Source organism: Petaurus breviceps, unplaced genomic scaffold, assembly GCF_028583685.1.
Source record: "Petaurus breviceps papuanus isolate PSGF00001 unplaced genomic scaffold, PetGlider_PUasm1.0 156, whole genome shotgun sequence".
Classification (NCBI taxonomy): domain Eukaryota; kingdom Metazoa; phylum Chordata; class Mammalia; order Diprotodontia; family Petauridae; genus Petaurus; species Petaurus breviceps.
Genome location: NW_027185720.1, coordinates 6,923,496 through 6,945,970, shown reverse-complemented (window position 1 = coordinate 6,945,970; position 22,475 = coordinate 6,923,496). Strand labels below are relative to the sequence as shown.

General features: G+C 37.7%; 1 pseudogene; it reads left to right on the top strand.

Annotated features, from left to right (window-relative positions):
* The window catches only part of LOC138156705 (cobalamin trafficking protein CblD-like), a 24,546-nt pseudogene extending 22,698 nt beyond the window's left edge, over positions 1-1,848 (top strand).
* The last annotated feature ends 20,627 nt before the right edge of the window (positions 1,849-22,475 follow it).

Genomic DNA, 22,475 nt, shown 5'->3' with positions numbered 1-22,475 from the left:
GGCTCAGAGAATGTAACAACCTTTTGGACCCACTGGCCAATCAAAAAGTATCTACTGAAAAACAAGCCTCCCCCACCCCAGGCTTCAGGTGCACATTAGCCTAGGGGCAGGGAAGATCTTTAAAATTTACATTCTTATTACACTCCCCACCCCCATTTATTCTGTTTTCTCCTTTGACCCAGTCCCTTTTCAAAAGTGTTTGCTTTTGACTATCCCCTCCCCCAGTCTGCCCCCCCTTTTATCACCCTCCCTCTTATTCCTTTCCCCTCTATTTTCCTGTAGGGTAAGATGCCCAACTGAGTGTGTATGTTGTTCCCTCCTTAAGCCAAATCAGAGTAAATACTTTCAAATGATTATTATCTGTTGTGAATCGTTTGTATTTTTTGACCATTTGTCCATTAGGGAATGAATGTTCTTTCATCGTTTGGGCAGGGGTGTATGTGTGTGTGTGTGTAATGAAACCTATCTACCTTTACCTTGTCTACTTATAATTTCTTCTGTTTATAAATCTTATTTTCTTTCCACAGGTGGTCTACATAGACATCAATCCTTTTGTAGCTGTGCAGTTCCTTATTTGATTTGTCCCTAACAGTTCTTATTAGACTTATATTTATGTATGACCATATAAAATATTACAAATAGACATGCAAGGGGCGGCCAGGTGGCTCAGTGAGTAAGAGCACTGGCTGCAGTGTCAGGATGACCTGGGATCAAATCTGGGCTCTGATACTTACCACCACACCCAGAAATAACTGGCCGTGTAACCTTGAGCAAGTTACTTAACCCCAATTGCTTTAAAAAAAAAAAAGAAATAGAAATGTATTTTACAAAGTTTTTCTGTAGTACCTAGAGTGCCCCAAGAGAAAAGTAGGATAGAACTCTGTAGTTTTAAAAATCAATCAGCAAGTATAGACTGATTTAGAACTGTTAGAATCCCAGAATTAAGGAGAATATTACAGCACTATATTTTCTTTTCCTCTGTGTGTGTATGTATGCATATATGTAGACAGATATCCCGTTTTCACATGTAGTTTAGATCTAGAAGAGATTATAAAACCTTCAAAAGCTTGAACTGGCATATAGTTGACATCACAATTTTTAAACACAGTTCTTAATGAATATTTATGGAAATGAATTTTAGAATTTTCATTTGAGGGACAGCAATCGGCCCAGTGTTTTCTCTTTTAATATTTTAGCTTTTCATCTGATATGCACACCCCTCCAAAGATAAGAGTAATTAGAGGCCATTTGGGGTTAAGGTGGGGGGAATCTGGGCAATTACCTACATAGAATTTATTTTGAATAATAGTTCATAAAATAGGAAGTAAATTAAAATGTTCCTGAATTTATTAGACTTTGTAAATGAAGGTTAACAAGTGCGAGTACTCTAATGATCAAAGCAGTTGTAAAATGTACAAGCCATCACTCTTTTTCCATTTGGCAAAAATATTACAGTGTTATTAGAATGGTACTTAATATTAATCATGAATTTTATTGTTAATGGTCTTCTCAAAGCAAAACATGTTCTGTTTTTTAAAAAAAATTATTTTAAAATTTATTTATTTGTTTAAATTTATTTTGTTATTTATTTAAATCTAGACATTCAGGTTATTTATTTATTTAAATTTATTTTAAAAAAAACAGGTTTTATTTTAGCATAATAAAAAGTGACACTAGAAGGATATGTGTGATTTCTTTATTTGCTTACAGTTCATAAATGGCGCTAAAGAAATTTGCTATACTTTACATACTGAAGGCTATTGGGCTGACTTTATTGATCCATCATCTGGATTGGCAGTGAGTAAATATGTTATGAAAGCTAGAATATTTGAGACTGGAGAGGATTGAGATGGGTGAACTCTTTATAGTGCTAAAGAGGATAGGTGTTTTTGGAAGTTCATTTAAAAGGAAATATTGTTCAGAAATAATACTTGAATGATACTTGGAGAGCCTCTCCTTCCAACTTCTCATCTGCACTTTGAGAAGCCAACATAATTTCTGTTTGCAGTAAAATCAGCATATTTTTCGTAAGTAATGATCACTGTTAGATCACACTGAGACCTTTCCTGGTCTTCATAATGGGGGGAATGGCAATAGGTTATACAGGAACTCTAATCTATGACCAGAGACCCTGCTATTCAGCCTGGAAGGAATTCACTAGGCCCAAGCAAACTTTGAAGTCATTATTGTAAACGTTTATTGTTATGCTTTACAGAGGGCAAGGGTTCTTAGGGAACCTGCAAACTTAAAGAAGTTACAGGTACAGTTTTTAAGGAGTCACAGTAGTAAATCAGACATCAATTATGCTAACTAGGTGAGTAAGGGTGGGATTAAGGAGAAGTTAAGGAGTGGTCAGTGCTTAAAGGAACATGCACTTTTAATATCAACTTCACAGGTGTATAGCCCATAATTCACAGTGGGGGGGGAGCATGGAAGTGTGATTTTAGGCTTGAAACGTCACTAAGCCAGCTAGCAGTCAAGACTGACTGAGAAGTGCCTAATCTGCCACCCATCAGTGTCATGTTTGACAAGATGGATGTTGGGAACCAAGGCTAACAGAGACTCAGTATGTGTATAATTGGCTGAGGAGTTAACGTATAGATAGGGGCATTGAAGGATTCATAGGTGCAGCTGGCCACTATACTAAGGGAGATAACATTTGCCTAAGCTAAAATGTTTATAGATGGTTTAGTGAAGGATCCACAGGTGTAGCTTGTTATTGTTCCAAGCAGAAATAAACAGTTCATGGGTTGTTGGTGGGCAGAGTGCTGGCAGGGAGAAGGGGCAGAGTTAATGCTCTGAGGCTGGGGGGGAATTGTGATTTTATAGACTGGTTTTACAAATTGATTTTACAGACTGATGTTACAAACATAGATCCCAAGCACCCCATCATTCCCAGCTGCTGATGCCTTCAGTATATCTCTCGTGTGTACCTAGACAGTTACACATTATCTCTCCCATTCAGGGGTTGGTAACCTGCAGTCTCAAGGCCACATGTGACCTTCTAGATCCTTGGGTTCGGCCTTTTGACTGAGTCCAAGTTTTACAGAACAAATCTTATTAAGGGGGTTTGTTCTGTGAAGTTTGGAGTCAGCCAAAGGGTCACACTTGAGGACCTAGAGAGCCACATGAGGCCTCAGGGCTGCAGGTTCCCCACCCCTGCTAATTGTATGCTGTTTGAGAGCATGGATTGTTTTTCTCTCTTTTTTGCATCCACAACACTTAGCACAGTTCATTGTACCATACTGAATGCATGCATACTGACTGTTGTGTATTTAATGAAACATTAGAATTCTATACTAAGTTAAATTGATTTCTGTGTACTAAATACTTCAAATTCTTTTAAGGAAAAAACTAAATTATTGAAAGTATGTATTGAAGATCATCCTTATTAATATTTTGGATGCCAACATTTTTAAATTTTGCCCCTTAGTGAAAATGTATGTTCAATTAAGTTACTTTATGAGTTTTAATTTTTATAATCTTAAATTTCTGCTTTTTTAAGAACAAGTTTATGAGTTAATGAATTTTTATTACATTTCAAGGATCCTAGTCAAATAAAATGTTACACATGTCCCACAGAAATGACTAAATCTAGTATTACTTTCCTTGATTAACACTTAGCTTGGTAACAGGTGATGTTTATGCTTATAAAGAAAGGCATTTGTGAGAAGTATCAGGATGTAATCAATATGAAACTAGCCTTTAAGCCAGGAAGACTTGAGTTCAAGTGGTGCCTCTAACATATCAACTCTGAAACTGAACCTCTTAGTCTTCCGGGCAAATCTCTAAGACTATAAATTGCAGGAAAAGTGCCAGCCTACTTTGGAAGCAGGAGTTTTCTCACTTCGGATTTCTCTGTGAAATTAAAATCACATATCTAATTGGAAAACATTGTAGAAGAAAAATCTACATATTTTTATCTAAATACAACTGAGATATTTGTGTATGTACAAACACATGTACACACATACACAAATGTGTGTGTACACACACATGCATGCACACACATATGTAATGTAGTTAGCATTTTTCTTTTGCCAGTTAGGCAGAATTAAAATTAGGTAGTGCTTAAGATGTTCCTTAGAAGGGGCGGCTAGGTGGTGCAGTGAATAGAGCACCAGCCCTGGAGTCAGGAGGACCTGAGTTCAAATCTGGCCTCAGACACAACACAGAAACTAGCTGTGTGACCTTGGGCAAGTCACTTAACCCCAATTGCCCTATCTTCCCCCCTCCAAAAAGGAAAAAAAAAATTAATAGTTGTGATATATAGATTCAGGTTAAGAATTTTTCTCCATGTTTACTGGAAAAGCTGTACGTTTTACTACACTTTAAAAGTAGGTCTTCCCCAAATCTAAAACTTGTAAAGTTTTGGTATTTTTCTCATTTTCACTCTGTAGATAATTACTTTGTGTTAAGGTGCGTACGTCAACATCATTATGTAACCTAAGATGTTTTAGGCCTTGGGTTTAAAAATAAGTGTCAAAATGTAAACACATTTGTTTATTATAGATAATTTTTTGTTTCATTGGCCAAATCTGTTTTTTTGTGACTCAATGATAAATTGAAACTGTTGCATGTTACAGAATACCTCAGCCAATGACAGAATTTCTTTTTTGACAATATAAACTTGAAAAGACTAATCTTGTATCCCTGGTCTTTTGCCAATAACTACTGTGAAAATAAGAATATTTAACTTATTAAATATTATTTAATAATATTAAATAATTTATATAATAAATATTTTATAAACAAAATTTTATTTTATAAATAAAATTTATAGATAAAAATTAATATTTAAATATATTATAATAAATATATTATATATTAAATATATAATCTATAAATAATAAATATTAATGCCAGAAAGTATTAATTGCCCTTTGTATCTTGGGTTCCTCCTGTAGTTAACCGGGCGTATCAAATACTTTTAAAGAATTGACCCACAGAAATGTCAAAATCTAGTATTACTTTCCTTCATTAACACTTAGCTTGGTAATAGGTGATGTTTATGCTTACAAAGAAAGGACTTAAGTTATCACTTATTGTAAAGAAAAGCAGTGATTCCCTTCTTTTTTGTACTGACCGTTAGAGTCTGTATTTTATAAATGGGCTGCCAAATGAGAGGTTGGAGAAGATAATCCCTAAATTCCCTTCCAGCTTTTAACATTCTATCATTGCAGATATTAATGATTCAGGTACAGAAACCATCCCTAATAAGATTCTTTATGAACTTCCAAGGGTCCATGCTGTGAGACTGACTACCTTGTTGAATGGTCTGCTACTTCATATTTTGCCTATCTTTTAATGCAATAGTATCCCTTAAAACACTACTTTTCCACTCATTGCTACTTTGACCTATCTGTATTTATCAGCTGGAGTCATTGATGTATCATTTCATATATTTCTCTTGTCAACTGTCAGCATTTTCCCAAAAAGAAGTGCCCCATTCTGGAAAAAGGTTTACTGCAGTCTTTGAGTTAGATAAACAAAACATTGAAAAAATGTTTGTTTTCTCTATGGTGTTTTTGATGCAGTTACCAGCAGTACAGCAAAATACAAAAACTTCTTATACAGAGTTGTATGCTATAAGGAATAGTGTTTTGACAAAGTTGTGATATTTACATAGTCAACATGGAGACAAACTCTTCTGCAGTGAGTTTTGTGAACACTTAGCCTTAACACAAGGAAATAGATGATATTACTGTGCTAATAAATGCCTGAAAAACAACTCAACTCTTATTTTCATACATTTTCTTGACCATGACCCTACGAGTACTTGCAAATAGTGTATTTAATGTACTTGCAAAAATAGTGAATATCTAAAGCAACTACTGTTCAAAAATAAAGCTTCTTGGTTTAAATTAGGATTGATCCAATGACATCAACAAGTTCAATTTATCTTGAAAAATATTTTTATAGCCTTTTCTTTTTTTCATTTTTTTTGTATGTACCAACTTTGGCAGCTTAAGTTGCAGTCACCATTTTAATACTTTTTATACGTTGTGTCTTTGACTTGCAAGTTTTCTGTATTACGCAAATAGTATGACCATATCTTGCCATCATCTCAATACCTGAAAGGTCCAAATTCAGATTTTAAATGTTTCATTTCTGCTTCTGTTATCACATGATATGCGGCACCTTGACTTTAATAGTACTTAAATGTACTTAAGTAATTAAATGGGGGTACTTAATCATTGGGGGGGGGCTTGTAGATAGAAATAAAGATTTTATTGCTACATTTTTACAAGTAGAGGTATTCATGTCTCTAAATACACCTCTGTAGTAGTCTATTTTCCCCAAGATATGAGCCAGACACAAAAATATAAAGAGGATGGAAACAACAATGTGTCCGTTTTTCAAAAATTGTTACTTTTTTTAAAGTCTAGGGTCTGAACATCCAATTGCATGCACATTATAGCTTGTCAAGAAATGTTCTTCTTTTAAAGGATTCTGTTAAAAGAATGGAAACCAAAGGATTTGTAGACAACTTTAGCATTATCCACAAATTTATCTTTAAATATGTGGAAGAATAAAAGATTTTTCCATTAAAAATACCCTAAGTAGTTGTAACTTAAGTTATTGAGTATTAATAGCTCTTCTGTATATAGTCAGTGGTTATAACATAAAATCTGAGTGTTTCCCATCTCTAGCTCTACAGAGCAAGTAGGTCAGACAAGATTTATGTTTATTTTGCTGTGGAAATTGAAATGAATGGCCCATAGTTTGGGTGAAATTATGGTATATTAATTTACTCTACTGAAAATTATGATTAATCCCAAAATGACCCAGTATAGATACATCAGTCTAACTGGGTCAAATCAATCTTTGTTTCCAGTTAACCTATTTACCTACTGGAGATTTTTAATTAGTTGATTCCTAGATTGTTCAGCCTAATTCACAAATACAGAACTACACTCTACAAAATGCCCAAACTTCAGAGTTGGGTATTATTTTCGGGTAACTTATCACCCTGCAGAACAAATAAAAATAATACCTCTCAATTCCGGGGAATTGGCAGGGGGCATAAGTGGGGGAGTAGCCTAGATTTTGAGTTCACTATAAAATACATTCAGAAGAAACAGTATTCTGTGTTGTCACCATTTCTGCAGTAGCAGGGTTTTTTGTTTGTTTGTTACTTTAGATGTTTTATGATATTTATTTCTTTTAAATTAATTAATATATTATATTTATATTATGATATTATATATAATATTTTATTGTCATAAATATATAATTATAACATAAATATTATAATAAATATAATTATATTAATAAAATAATTAACTACTAATGATAAAAATTAATTCATTAATAACTAAATATTAAAATATTTAATTATGATTATTTTGTTTCTCCTATTTATTTTAGAAGAGCTGCTAAGTAAATCTTTGACTGTCACTTGAGAAGCAAATTTTTAAGTGTGTGATTCCCCACTCTTTGTCTCAATTTCTTAACAGCAGCCAAATATATCATTGATGTATCTGTTTAATTCAACTTTGAAATTTGGAGTAAAGCAAACTCTCTAACATTTTAGTCTGGAGATTTTAATGGTATGGCTGAATCACTGGAAGTGTGAGGTTAAGTTACAGCAAGAAATAAACCAGGATTGTGTTTATTGTGGTCTAGGTCATTATAATGAGATGCTGGCAGTACTTACTGCACAGCAATTAACTTCTGGGATTACTGAATTCTGTTTAATTTCCTGGCAAATGTAATTTATCTTAGATGAATATAATTATTAGTTTGATTTCCATGTTCCCCATAGAATCAAATTCAGTTAAAACACAAAGAGAAATTTTCCTAGTACTTTGCTCAAATAGTTCAAAGAATTTTATGTCAGTTTAATCCCCTCTACATCCCTGGATGCCAAAAGCCAAGCAAATGTTGGCACAAAAATAAAAGCATTTAGCCAGTGTGTGACCTCCAATCAGTCATTTCTTTGGGCTTCAGCTTTTTCTTTGTAAGATGAGGGAATTGGAGTGGATGCTTTCTGAGGGCTTCTGGCTCTAGTGCTCTGATTTCTTCCACAGAAATGCTATAGTATAATGGAAAGAGCAGTGAACGTGAGGTGAGGTTCAAGTCCCAAGCCCTGCCACAGACTTGCCTTGTAACTACCTCTCTGGGCCTCAACTATACTTGAGAGATCTGAACTACATAATTATGATTTGCATAGTATCAAAGTCAACTAGGAAAACCTAATTTGGTTCTATCAGTACTTTCCAGAACTTTTCCAACTTCATGCTGAGCATTTTACACTGCCATGGCTTAATTACACATGGGCCACCTGTACTACCTACCTGATAACTCCTGACCACTTTTTTTTTTTGCTTTTTTTTGGGAGGGCAATTGGGGTTAAGTGACTTGCCCAAGGTCACACATCTAGTTTGTGTGTGTGTGTGTGTGTGTGTGTGTGTGTGTGTGTTAAGTGTCTGAGTTCAGATTTGAACCCAGGTCCTCCTGACTCCAGGGCTGATGCTCTATTCACTGCACCATCTAGCCACCCCTGCTGACCACTTTTTTAAGACTTTCTTATTTTCCTTTTAAAATTTTTTTCTTTTTTTGTTCTTAAATTTATTTTAAACTTAAGTACAAAATAAGGATGCCATGTACACAGCAGAACATAAGAGAAGATTCAATATAAAGCAATAAATTTCCATTAAAAAAACCTATATAATAAATACAACACATTGTTTTCAAAGTCACCCAGTTTTGCTTCCTTATAGATTTTCTTTTATTCCCTGCTGTGTGCTTTTTGCTTTATTCCCCCCCAAAAGAAGGCATTAATTAAGTCCAGAGGTATGTATATACATGTACATATATACATATACATAGATCTCTGTAAACACACATATACACTCATACGCATAGATGGAAGACCATACTATGCTTATTTCTACCTGTCTTCTGTTTCTCTAGAGGTGGCTAGCATCTTTTTTTTTTTTTGCTTTTTGGAGGGCAGTTGGGGTTAAGTGACTTGCCCAAGGTCACACGGCTAGTTTTTGTGTTAAGTGTCCGAGGCCCGGATTAGCATCTTCTTTCGTTAAGTCCAAGTCTTCCCATGTTTTTCTAAACCAACCAGTTCATCATTTCCTACACCACACCACTATTCCAACGCAATCCCATTCTATCTGAGATTGTCTATAAAAGGTTCTTTTCCTCAATTTTCTGAATTCCTTCTATTCTTGGCTATATGTTTTATTTATACGATAAAATTTTAATTTAAAATAAGATTATCCATTTTACACTTCGATGACACTCCCACCTTATAATATGATTTAAGGTAACTTATAATTGATACTATTGGATGTCCTTCCTTTTGTTCCCTGATTTCTTTGTAGCTCCTGACCTTTTAAACTTTAATAATGCCTGAAAGCAGCCAGTCTGCAGTACCACATTTTGCCGGTGGGGGCTGCCACCTACTGCTTAAAAATTCACCCACACACACTTAAAATATCCTTTTTTTAATGGAAAGATAACAAAAAATAAATGTTAAATGAAGAAAAAAAGGAAGTGGATATTTTTCTTGATTGATCAGATAGCTGCCTAAAGTTCAGCAAAATCAAATGACTTGCCCAGTCACCAAACTAATAAGTATCAGAGGCAAGCTAAGGACTAGATCTTTCTGACTCTAAGTCCAGCACTATATCTACTACGCCATATCAAGCTCCTTTTTCCTATATGTAAGGGTTATGGGATTTAAAGATCTTCCATGCCCCATTGGACTTGATGACGTAGCAGGAAGGGGCGGAGCAAGAGGAAGCGGAAGCCAAACTAGAGTTCCTGCGGTGGCGACGGCGGCAGCAGCAGCAGAGGCAGTGGCAGTGGAAGCGCGAACCCCTTTTGGAGTCAGCCAGAATTTCTGCCAAGGACTCCTGCTGAGGACTGCCAGGGGCCAGAGCTGCTGGGAGCGCGCTTCCTGGACACTGGGTGGTTGCTGTGAGTGGGGAGAGGAGGACCTTTGCCTGAAGTAGCCTGTTCTGTTTTAAAGGCTTGAGAATGTGGGTGCTTTCTAATTTATCTGCCTGTGCCAATTTCATAACTACTCTGATGGCTTTGACTTTCTGGTTTTGGGACTCAGTCTTTTGGTATTTTAATAAATGTTCTAGCTTATTCGCCCATATAGAAAGCCTGATATATTTTGTGATAGATAACCATGTCAGCATATTTACAATTTCCGTAGGCATTGTGAATATTGCATTGCTGATACACTATAGTAAGTAGAATGCATAGTAGACACTTGCTGTTTCCTTGTTGAGCTAACTTTGGACAGAATTATTGCTTTGGCAAAGAGATTTCTCCACAATTTATTGCCTTCATGTACCTAAAGAGGTAGCAAAGCAAGGAGTTAACCTTTGGTAAACCTTTATTTCAGGCCCTTATTTTAGTCAACATTTCTTTTTTCTCTTAAGTGCCAGAGTGAATGAAGGAGTCATAAGGGTAGAAGTTAGAGAAGTGTGATAAACCTTGACTTGTAGCCTTTGAAAGCCTAAATTTGCTAGTTTGAATATTGCTTTTAGGGAAAAAGTTCTTTTGGTTATATAAAGTTCAGGTTTTCTTACTTACCACTCAATCACATTCAAGAAAAAAGGCAAAGCATTAGGGTAGAGAATGGAAACAGATGCAAATTTTATGAACCTTAGGAAAAAAGGAAGGAAACAAGAATTTGCTTACTAGGTGGCAAGAACTGTCCTAAGTGCTTTACAATTATCTCATTTGATTCTCAGAACAACCTTGAGAGGTAAGTTCCATTATTATCTCCATTTCACATATCAGGAAACTAAGGCATAAAGAGGGTAAGTGACTTGTCCAGAGTCATACAGCTAGTAATTATCTGAGGTCACATTTGAACTCAGGTCTTCTTAACTCCAGGTCTAACACTCTATCTGTCTGGCCATCTAGCTACCTTTACTTAAGGCTTTTTAAAAAGTGAAACAAGAGTACAGGAAGACATAACAGGTCTACATAATAACCCAGGTTCCATTCGAGAAGAAAGTTCAAACCCACACTTTCTTTTGAATAGCTGTAGTGATTCAAAGTCTGTCCTAGGAGATTGAGTTAAATTTTTGGAAAAAATCTAAGGCTTTTCAAATCTAAGTCTGATGAATAAGGTGATCAAGCTGGACACTACCATTTTGTTGACTGACTGACTGAATGAATGAGTGAACTTATGAATGAAAAACTAATGTGACTAAGAAATATGAAATTGCTTGTCTTAAGGGGCTTGTAAACTAAAACAACACTGAACATGGAGTCAAAGGAACTGGGTTCAAATTGTGGCTCTTCCTTCTACTACCTATATGACCCTGGGAAAGTCACCTGATTTCTCTCAATCTTAGTTTCCTCATCTGTTAAATGAGATTTTAAAAAATAGCTCCTACTTCATAGAGTTGTTGTGATGACAAAGATGAGAACATGTCTATAAAGTGGTTTACAAACTTTAAAGTACTAAACACTGGATACTGTTATTAGAAACTAGCACCATAATCTTATTCCAATGCCTCATCGTGGTGTTCAGTGGTGACCTTGGGTTCTTGAAGGCTTTACCCTGAGATCATCAGTATGTGGGTACAATGACAAATCGTGTCTATTGCCCAGAGACCAACAAAAGGTAATCCAGAAAAGCTTGTCACCAAGTTGGTTTCAGGGAGATGATATTTTTAGCCACAGAAACTCTTGCAGTCCATCTACTATCTCTAGAGGAGGTGTGAGGTAAGCCAGTGGAAGGGGAACCAACATTAACATTGCTTCTAATACTACTGCAGACGGCATATTTCATTTAGGCAGCTAGGTGACATAGGGGATAGAGTGTTGAGCTGGGAGTACAGAAGACCTGAGTGTAAATCCTAACGGTAATCTAATGTTCCTTCTAGCTCTCCATATATGATCCCATGAATTTCTGTTCCTTGAAGTCTTGTGTATTAGATCAGAAAAGAGATCAGCCCTGTGTTAGTCCCACCATCTTCCTTCTCTAATTATGTGAGCCACTTGATGCAGTTGATAAAAGTCTCTTAGAAGTGCTAATGGGCTCTATTACAAACGAATGTTATCTAACCTCAATCAGGTCCTCCATTCAGTAAGGAAGCCCTTTGATTTCTCCCTAATACATTCTCTATCTCATTCCCTACAGAAATGATTCTAAACTTTCCCTCCCCAACTCAGCTGAGGACCTTGCCTCTTACTTTAATGAGAATCCCCTTCTCTTTAACTCAAAATCTTTTGACATCATCTCTTACCCTTTGTTGAAGAAGTGGACCTTCTATTTGCTAATGCTATCCCGTCTGAAAGTGCACTTGATTCTACCCCCTCCTATCTTCTCCAGCAGAATGCATTCTCAATCATGCCCTTTTTCTCAAATCTTCATCTTCTCCCTATCTAATGGCTTTCCTACTGACTTCAAACATGCCCAAGTCTCCCCAATCCTTCAAAAACCTTTACTAGATCTTATCATTCCCTCAAACTTTCTTACTATATTGTACTAGAAATGTCAGCTTTAGCAATAAGAGAAGAAAAAGAAATGGAAGGAATTAGAACAGGCAAAGAAGAAACACCGTTTGCAGTTGATATGATGGTATCCTTAGAGAATCTGGCAAAATAAAAACTACTTGAAATAAAAAAAAACTTTAGGAAAGTTGCAGAATATAAAATAAACCCACATAAATCATCACCATTTCTATCTATCACTAACAAATCCCAACAGCAAGAGACAAAAAGAGAAGTTCCATTTAAAGTTACTTTAGACATTGTAAAATATTTGGGAGTTGGCCTGCCAAAGCAAATCCAGAAACTATATGAACATAATTACAAAATACTTTTCACACAAATAAAGTCAGATCTAAATAAATGGAAAAATATCAGTTGCTCATGGGTAGGCCGTGCTAACATAGCAAAAATGACAATTCTACCTAAAATCATTTACTTATTCAGTGCCATACTAATCATACTATCAAAAAAATTATCTCATAAAGCTAGAAAAATAATAGCAAAATTCATCTGGAAGAAAAAAAAGGTCCAGACTATCAAGGGAGTTAATGAAAAGAATTGCAAGGGAAGGTGGCCTAGCTATACCAGATCTTAAATTGTATTATAAAGCAGAAGTCATCAGAACTACTTGGTATGAGCTAAGAAACAGAAAGGTGGATCAGTGGAATAGGTTAGGTACCCAAGACACAATAGTTAAAGACTATAGTAATCTACTGTTTGATAAACCCAAAGACTCCAGCTTCTGGGATAAAAACTCACTATTTAACAAAAACAGATGGGAAAACTGGAAAATGGTATGGTAGAAACCAAGCATAGACCAGCATCTTACACCCCACACCAAGATAAAGTCAAAATGAGTACACGATTTAAATATAAAGGTTGATATTATGCAATGCAAAATGGATAAATTTGATTACATTAAATTGAAAAGGTTTTGCACAAAGAAAGCCAATGTAACCAAGATTAGAAGGGAAGTAGAGAGCTGGGAAACAATTTTTATAGTCAATGTCTTTGATAAAGGCTCATTTCTAAAATATATAGAGAACTGAGCCAAATTTATAAAAATAGAAGTAATTCTCCAATTGATAAATGGTTGAAGGATATGAACAGGCAGTTTTCAGATTAAGAAATTAAAGCTATCTATAGCCTTATGAAAAAATGCTCCAAATCACTATGGATTAGAGCAATGCAAATTAAAACAACTCTGTGGTACCACACCACACCTATCAGATTGGCTAACATGACAAAACAGGAAAATTATAAATGTTGGAGAAGATGTGGGGGAAATGGGACACTAATGCATTGTTGGTGGAGTTATAAACTGATCTAACCATTCCGGAGAGTAATTTGGAACTATGCCCAAAGGGCTACAATACTGTGCATACCCTTTGATCCAGCATTACCACTTCTAGATCTGTATCCCAAAGAGACCATAAAAATGGGGAAAGGACCCACATGTACAAAAATAGCAGCTCTTTTCATCATGGCCAAGAATTGGAAAATTGAGGTGATGCCCATCAACTGGGGAATGGCCGAACAAGTTGTGGCATATGAATATAATGGAATATTATTGTGCTATAAGAAATGATGAGCAGGCCAATTTCAGAAAAACCTGGAAAGACATATATGAACTGATGCTGAGTGAAATGAGCAGAACCAGGAGAACATTGTACACAGTAACAGCCACATTGTGCGATGACTAATTTTCATAGACTTGGCTCTTCTTAGCAATGCAAAAATCTAAGACAACTCTAAAGGACTCAATATGGAAAATACTGTCCATATCCAGAGAAATAACTATGGAGTCTGAATGCAGATTGAAGCATAGTGTTTGCCCTTTTTTTCTTATTTTGTCTTGTTTCTTCTTTCTCGTGGTTCCTCTCATTATTCCTAATTTTTCTTAAAACATGACTGATGTGAAAATGTTTAATATGAATGTATATGTAGAGCCTATATCAGATTGTCTGGGGAGCAGGGGAGGTACAGGAAGACAATTTAAAACTAAAAAGCTTGTGGAAATGAATGTTGAAAACTAAAATCGATTAATTAATTTAATTTTTTTTTTTTAAAGAAAACACTACTTTGGGCCTAAGTGCCGTCAGTGAAATAACAGCAAGCAAGTATTTGGCAAACTGGGAAGTGCTGTATGAAGCATAAGGACAGTTCTGTGGGGAGCCAGAAGAATAACCTGAGCCAAGGTAGCCAGAGCAAGCCTTCAGAGCCAAAGAGAAAGACATTACAGCAGAAGAAGGAATCTCAGGCTGAGTGAGTGAACCTGGCAGGGCCTTATTCGTCTGTCTAGAAGGTTCAGATGCTCCTGGCAGCACGAATTGTCTGAGCTTCAGGCAAACACAACACAGGGACCCCAGATAACACCACAAGGTCCTCTAAGGCTTCAACCACATTATCAAAGCTGAAACAAGAGCTTGCCCTTCTCTTCCTTTGTGGTAGGAGACAAATGAGATTTCTTTCTTTCCTTCCTTCCTTCCCTCCCTCCCTTCCTTCCTTTTTCTTTTTTTCTTTCTCATTCTTTTCTCTTTCTTTCACTAGCACACGTTTCTACCAGTTTCTACTTTAAGGACAAGATGTTAATCTGGTAGAAATGTGTCATTTCTGACTCCATCTACTCAAAATTCATAGCATTTTACCAAATGGGCACAGGGTCAATCAAGAAGTAATTTACTAAGTATGTACTATGTGTCATGCTCTGTGCTAAGTCATGAGGAACCAAAAGGCAAAAACAGGGCCCCTGCATTCGAGGAACTCACAATCTAATGGAAGAAGGCGGACGTCACACACCCTTATGAACGGAACCTTTGCCATGGAGAACAAAAGAGCAGCAATAGGAACCCTCCCCATGACAGAACTTAAACATTAAAACAACCTGAAGGATGGACTGATCACAAAAATATTCTCACACAAGCCAATCAAGCGCCTTGAATTGGGATAATTCTTTTTCTCATTCAGTCTCCAGTTAATTCTCTGGTACCGGTTGTTAACCCTTTTTTTCAAAGGGCACCAATAATATCATGGGGTGACATTTTGACTCTTGTGAGTTGGATTGAAGCAAGGGAGAATTGCACAGTCGTCAGACTCACTCTCCCTTCCAGTCATAGAAGCCCAGTGGAAAGACAAAAGTCAGAACAACTGGTGATGGCCTGGGATGTAGTGAATGACCAAAGTGCTCCAAGGCCCCTGGTTCAGCCTCCTTCATAGCCGCTGGAATAAATTCTTCTCACTTGCCTGTTCTACCAGGTGAAGTCCTCACATACTTGGGGTAGACACTTTCCTAGCTCACCTATGGACCTATTGATCACCCTCAACCTGCTTTAGCCCATCTGCCAAGACATTTTACTGGAGTGTGGCCATTGTTCATGCTAGAGTTTCTTGGAGCCACAGGTGCTGACCTATTGAAGCCCAAAGTTCAAATACAATCTTTTGCCACCACTGCCTCTCCTTGAATTTTGTTTTGATTTTTGGATTGGAGTCAACCCTATCCTTAAACTCCATTTTGTATAACTCTTGGACTTAACTTGTTCACATTGAAGATCTGACCCCCAACTGAGCAATGATTTCTCAGCCAAAGATGCATTCCCTGCTCCCCAAATTGGAAAGTTTCAATCAGATCCTTGCACACCTCCACCATAAAAGACCTTGATTGTCCTGACCCTGGTCCCACTATGAAGACCTATGTAAATGCTGTCCAAAGGAAAGTATTCCTTGACATCTAAAAAAAAATTAAATTAGTGGTGAAATTGCATGACACTCAAATTCACAAAGATGGGATCGTGTATTTTGTCAATTAGGGAGGCTAGTAATGGTGAAATAACAATTGTTATTCAACACATTTAATTACAACATAGACATTGAGGCTTTATAGTGGAATAGAAAGAGTACTAGATATAGAATCTGCTGTCTTGAATTCAAATCCTGACCCTTCCATTTACTGCCTTGTGTAAATTATTTTGCTTCTCTAGACTTCAGTTACCTGAACTTTTGCTATTTAAGGTAAAATTCCTAGGCTATAATTCATTATTGTTTTGGGCTTTGATTACAGGGATAGTTTTCTGAATTGTCGTGAAGCTAATCATAAAATATTGCATTGCTGCAGTCTGAGAGCTTCTAAAGGTAGATTCTATGCTTGGGACACCTTTTGGGGACAACTACAGATGAAGCCTAGGTAGGATAAGCCTGACTATATTTCCACATTCCGCTGTTTCCTTGCTGAAGAGGAAATTTGTCCACCTGTTCAATCCTACACCTTGCCTTTAATGTCTTCTGACTATATAAGAGGCTAGCAGATAGGACTCATGCCTGCAATCAAACCTCAGAGCTAAGGGAGTGTTTCCCTCTGTTCAGATATATGACACTGTAGTTCTTTGCACTTAAACAGTTAGCGTAGATGAAAGAGACTCTTTGTCTCGCATTGATATGGCCCTTTTTATGTCATTCAGTCATATTCAAGAAAAACACAAGAATGCCACAAGAAGAAGCATTCAATGACAAAGGGCATATTAACTTGAAATGAAAATTTGAGGTCAAGTAACAAACTTGACAATTTTGTGGACAACTCATATATCCCGTTTCTTCATAGACTTGCCCAGTTCTGCCCATCAACCCATATACATATTATATATATAAATACCTGAAAAAATAACTTTGTGTGTATGTGTGTGTGTATATCAAAGTGTGTGAGTATATATACAAGTTATCTATATAGGACTAATCCTAGAATAGGCCCAGTGGTCATTGGAAACAAGGTTTTTTCCAACTGCCTGCCACCTCTCCTTTCCTTGGCCACCACATTCAAAGGGCAACTCACCTAGTCTGTTCTGGAACTGGAATGCAGACAGAGGAAAGCGACTTTCTGAGCATGTGGATGGTAGTAAGGTTGGCCTAGGGGAGGAGCATGAGGAGCAGTAAGAAAGGAGGGAACAAGAAAAGGGAACTTTTAGGACCCTGACAGAATACCATGGCTAAGACTGATCATAACTGATCTGCCCAAAGGCTGCCCCCAGTGGTTTCCAGGTCATGTGTTTCTCTTGCTCATCTAAAGCCCTTCACTCCTCTGGTCTGGAGCCCAAAGAGGGCACTAGAGAAGAAGACTATGTTGTAGGGAACACATGGAAGGAGACCTGCATTGACCATTGTCTTCCAGAAGGTTCTTTCCAATAGCTACTACACCAAGAGACAGTCTAGAATAGACTTGGATTTCCAAAGATCAGGAAGTCTTCCACTGGTCAAAATGCATTCTGCACCTGCCTATGGGGTGAAAGCAGTGTCATCATAGTGTTCGTTATAACAGTCTGGTAATAAGGAGGTGTAGAAAAGATGTTGTGGGTGTGTGTACTGTATGAGTGAAGAGACATAGGTAACATAAAGCTGTATGCCAAAGTATACATTCCATTTACTTCAGTGGCCCAGTAGAAAAAGATGAAAATGCCCAATTCTCAGGACTTGTTTGGATTCTTTGGATTCTATGCATTGTTGTAGACAGAGATCTTGTGGCACTAAACATTTCTCAATGGAGTCTAGACTTTTCACGTTGCAATCAGTCTGCAAAATGTGTTTTTATGGTCTCCCATTGACTTTAATGGGACAAAACTTAAGCATTCAGAAAAATCCAAAACAAAGCCAAGGATACAAGATGTAATGTAGGAGGTGAAGAAAAATAGGCAAGATAAAGCTGTATGCCAAAGATCTTCCATGTGCTCAAAGTTTCTGCTGAGTTTCATTGAAGTACACTTTCCATATACTCCAATGGCCCAGTAGGCAAACATGAAAATGTGAATTTCTCAGAACATGTTTGGATTCCTTGGATTCGTTGCATCGTTGCATATTGAGATCCTGCAGCACTACACATTTCTCAATGGAGTCCAGACTTTTCACTTTTGGTCAGTTTGCAAAATGCCTTTTCATGGTTTCCCATTGACTTCAAAGGGAGAAAACCTAAGCATTCAGATCAATCAAAAACAAAGCTAAAGAAACAACCAGTAAAGTAATAGTTGAAGAGAAATTGTCAAGATAAACTAGTATGCCAATAATCTTCGATGTGCTCAATGTTTCCACTGAATTACAGTGAATTACCCTATTCTTCAATGGCCCAGTGGAAAAAGATGAAAATGATAATATCTCTGGACTTGTTTGCATTCCTTGAATTCTATGCATTGTAATAGATAGAGATCCTGTAGGACTCTGTATTTCTCATTGAGTCTAGACATTTCACTTTTAGTCACAATGAAAAATGCGTTTTCATGGTCTCCCATTGACTTCAATAGAACAATACCTAAGCAGTAGAAAAAGATGAGAACACGAATTTCTTACACCTTGCTGGGATTCCTCGAATTCTATGTTGCAGATAGAGTTCCTGCAGCACTCCACATTGGAATCTAGACCTTTCACTTTTAGTCAGTTTGCAAAGTGGGTTTTCATGATCTCCCATTTCCTTCAATGGGAGAAGACCTAAGCAAGCAGATAAATCCAAAACAAAGCTTAGGGAACTAGATGTAATGTATTAGTTGAAGAGAAATAGGCAAGATAAAGCTATAGGCCAAAGACCTTCGATGTTCTCAATGAAACGTTTTGCTTCATTACATTGAAGTATAATTCCATTTTCTTCTATGGCCCAGTAGAAAATGATGAAAAGGCGAATTTCTCAGGACTTGTTTAGATTCTTTGAATCCTATGCATTACCGTAGATAGAGATCATATAGCACTTAACTTTTCTCATTGGAGTCTAGATTTTTTACCTTTATTCAGTTTTTAAAAAGAGTTTTCATGGTCTCCCATTTGCTTCAACGGACAAAACTTACGCATAAAGATAAATCCAAAACACAGCTAAGGAAACTAGGTGTAATGTATTAGTTGAAGAGAAATAGGCAAGATGAAGTATAGATAAAAGATTTTCAATGTGCTCAAAGTATCTCCTGAGTTACACTGAAGTATACTTTCCATATTCTTCAATAGCCCAGTAGAAAAAGATGAAAACGCAAACTTCTCAGGACTTGTTTGTCCTTGAATTCTGTGCATTGGTATAGATAGAGACCCTGGAGTACTCCACATTTCTCATTGGAGTCTAAACATTTTGCTTTTAGTGATGTAATGTGGCAATGTAAGTATGTGAAGCTTATTTGGATTAGCTAATGAAGTTTTTATTAAACCACTGAAAACCACTGAGAGTGAGTACTAACCTTCCCTGCTTTGCTATCTTTGGACCCATACTGTGAGGACCACAGTGGAGATGAGACCATGGTAAAAGAAAGAGCTTCTGATATCTTCACTCTCAAACCTGCTGGGATAAGGAAGGCATGAGACCCGTGGGTCTGTCTACACCCACTTCCCTGTCACCTGAGTGCTAGTTAATGTGAGGCCCCATGGTATCTCTTTTTAATACCTGGAGGGTTTCATCCCATGACATCTATTCAAGACATTTCTTAGCACTCATGAAAGTGTCCATACATATCCATGCCAGGTCTCTAAGTCTATAATTTGATTTTCCATTGCTTTTACAGGGAGACTTCTGTCCAGAAAATGGATACTGTCAGTTGAACAACACAGCAAGTTTCACAAAGCTCTGCCCAGCTTAGCTCTCAGAACCCACCTTGGGGCATCTGTCTTGGGGACTTCCTGACAATTTGAACCAAAATCTGTACTGACCATAGTAACAGTCACTTTCACATCCTAAGACAAGATAAAAATCAGTTGTCTCACCCTACAAAGGGAAGATATCTTACAAATCTGTAAGATATACAGTGTTCCCTGGAGATGTTTTGTACCAATGAAGGAATGACTACCAGGTTGCACAAAACATCTTGGAACAGCCTGGAAGACTAAGTAACAACTGCACAAAGAACTTTCCCTTCAGGATTGAACACCACATTCATCATAGACATCTACAAGTACATTGCAAGTCGAGTCTTTGCTTCATAAAGGAATGATCCCTGCTTTCTTTCCATGTGTTGCTGCAGGAGTCAATTTCAAAACTATGGTTTTGAAGAAAGAGTGGGTTACCCTGCCCTTTCTTTACTAGATCCTGGCTGGGGGAGATAGGACAGTGAGACAGCTAGGGGAAGCAGAGTCCCTTCCAGGCAAAGAAATCCTCAGGGAATCCAAAGCAGGCAACTTGGAGTTTATCTTGTAGGTTATGGAGGCATCAGCTTTCCACTTCTGGAGAGATCCTAATGGGGAAGCCTAAGCAGACACTGGGAGGCCTCAGGTTTATTTCCCCAGCCTAGGATGTCCCAGATTGTTGTGTATGTCCTTTGTTCTCAAAGGACCATTACATCAGGGAGATGGAGACGTGACTTGCAGTGAACTTTGATTTGAGGGAGGGAGGGCCATGCAAGGTCACCAGCCTCACTTTCTCCCCCAGAGCCAGCTGGGTCTAGTGGCCAGATGTTCAACAGGATGACTGGAGATGGCCCAGGATGCAATGGAAAACCTTGGTACTTTTAGGCTAAGGTCTTTTCACATTCTCATTTTGAGTGAGATAACGCCATTCAGTGAATAGGCCTCTTTAAGTACTTCCTCAAAAGATGGCCCCTTTAATAAAATTTTTAAAATATCAAACTGGGTGGAGTCCTGATCCTTGAGATTGAGGGTTTTGCCCAGTAAGTGCCTGAGGCCACATTTGAACTCAGGACTTCCTGACTCCAAGCATGGCTTGACCAAGCAATACTCACTGCCGACTGTCTGCTTCTACTTGGAACTTCTGGACAAGCTGCTCCTTGGCCTGCAGCTCCTTCTTCAGCTCACTCAGATGTGAGGCCACAGCCTCAGAATGCTGGTGGTTGTGTCCAGCACTGACCGTGGCTGCTGGCAAGAGGCAGGCCAAGAAACCTACTAAGGCGCATTTTCTGTGAAATAAATAGGCATTTAAACAGACCTTTTTCTTTCTGGTGTAGACAAAAGTCCTTTGAAATCATACTCCCTGGGGTGGCCTGGTAGCATAGTGAGTAAGAGCACTGGCCTCAGAGTCAGGATGACCTGGGATCGAATTGGGGCTCAGACACTTAGCACCCACCCAGAAACACCTGGCCATGTAACCTTGAGCAAGTTACTTAACCCCAATTGCTTTAAAAAAAATCTTACTCCTTGAAGGAGGCTGAGAATTGGCTTTACCATTCCCATCTCTGTATTACAATTTCTAGATCTGGCAGATGCCAAGTCCACAGAGCCCCGTGTGGAGCGAGGTCTGAGACTCAGAGGCAGCAGAAGCAGGCATGGCCACACACATACCTGCTCCTTGAGACTCCACACTTTGGTCCTCTCCTTCTCAAATGACATTTGGAAATGCTGAAGGAGCTTTTTCATCCCCCGATCTTCCTCCTCTTTGTACTCTGGAACTGTCTGGACCTAGAGCACAAGAGTGAAGTCAGGTGGTACTCTGTACTTTCAAGTGCCTGGGGCATCACAGCCAGTGTAAAAAGCAGAGCCGTGGGCAGTGGAGGGCACTGACAGCAGGAGACCTCAGGGTGGAGGGTGTATGCTCTCCCTGGCACCGGCTCCCAGCAGGACCCTGGACACTCTTATGTGCTAATGAAAGACTGTTTTTCATCTGCTTTCCCAGAAACTATGTAAAATTGACCTACCTAGTTTGCAGGAAGGAGAGTCTTTACTACTCTGGCTTAGCCTTTTCAAGTCCCTGCTGGACTTCCCAGCCAGGGTCAGATAAATGAAGTATGATTTTTACCATAGGGAACTTCCAAAGAAAGAGGCTAAGAAATGACCAACTCAATAACAACTTCTCCTTTTTAGGCAAATATAAAAAACAAAGCAAAGCAAACCATCTGTGAGTCATGCTGATTTGACCCTAGGGAATAAAGCTGAGCCTTCAGAAAAACTTTTTGAGTGAAATTACCATTTATACTATAGCCTTATGAAACAAGGAGAAATGTTCTCATTTCCACTGTGGAAATTCTGTCTCCATAAGGACAGACAGGAAGAAACAGTCATTCTGCTTGTGGATGGCTGCCAAATTCTTCCACTCCAAA